Genomic DNA, 1,027 nt, shown 5'->3' with positions numbered 1-1,027 from the left:
TTTAGAGTGCGTCGAAACATGTTTAGAGTTCGTCTAAACATGTTTTGAGTGCACCAAAACTCGTTTAGAGTGCATCCAATCACATTTAGAGTGCATCCAAACATGTTTAGTGTGCATCCAAACATGTTTAGAGTGCGTCAAAACATACTTAGAGTGCATCCAAACATGTTTAGAGAGCATCCATACATTTTTAGAGTGCGTCAAAACGTGTTTAGAGTGCATCCAAATATGTTTAGAGTGCGTCCAAACATGTTTAGAGTGCATCGAAACTTTTTTAGAGTTCGTCAAAACATGTTTAGATTGCATCCAAACATGTTTAGAGTGTATCCAAACATTTTTAGAGTGCATCCAAACATGTTTAGAGTGCATCGAAACTTTTTTAGAGTGTGTCAAAACATGTTTAGAGTGCGTTGAAACATGTTTTGAGTGCAACAAAAGATGTTTAGAGTTCGTCGAAACATGTTCAGAGCACGCCAAAACATATTCAGAGCGGATCAAAACATGTTTAAAATGCGTCGAAACATATTAAGAGTTCATACAAACATGTTTACAGTGCACTAAAATATTTTTAGAGTGCGTCGAAACTTGTTTAGAATTCGTCTCAACATGTTTTGAGGGCACACTCTAAACATGTTTCGACGCACTCTAAATATGTTTCGTTGAACTCTAAACATCTTTGGATGCACTCTAAGTGTGTTTGGATGCACTCTAAATATTTTTCGATGCACTCTAAACATATTTGGATGCTCTCTAAACATGTTTGGATGCACTCTAAGTATGTTTTGACGTACTCTAAACATGTTTTGATGCACTCTAAATTTATTTGGATGCACTCTAAACGTGTTTTGGTGCCCTCAAAACATGTTGAGACGAATTCTAAACAAGTTTCGACGCACTCTAAAAATATTTTAGTGCACTGTAAACATGTTTGTATGAACTCTTAATATGTTTCGACGCATTTTAAACATGTTTTGATCCGCTCTGAATATGTTTTGGCGTGCTCTGAACATGTTTCGACGAACTCTAA

The sequence above is a fragment of the Tarenaya hassleriana genome, unplaced genomic scaffold, assembly GCF_000463585.1.
Source record: "Tarenaya hassleriana unplaced genomic scaffold, ASM46358v1 Cleome583, whole genome shotgun sequence".
Lineage (NCBI taxonomy): Eukaryota > Viridiplantae > Streptophyta > Magnoliopsida > Brassicales > Cleomaceae > Tarenaya > Tarenaya hassleriana.
The sequence above is the reverse complement of the archived record's forward strand: the minus strand, read 5'-3'. Positions refer to the sequence as shown.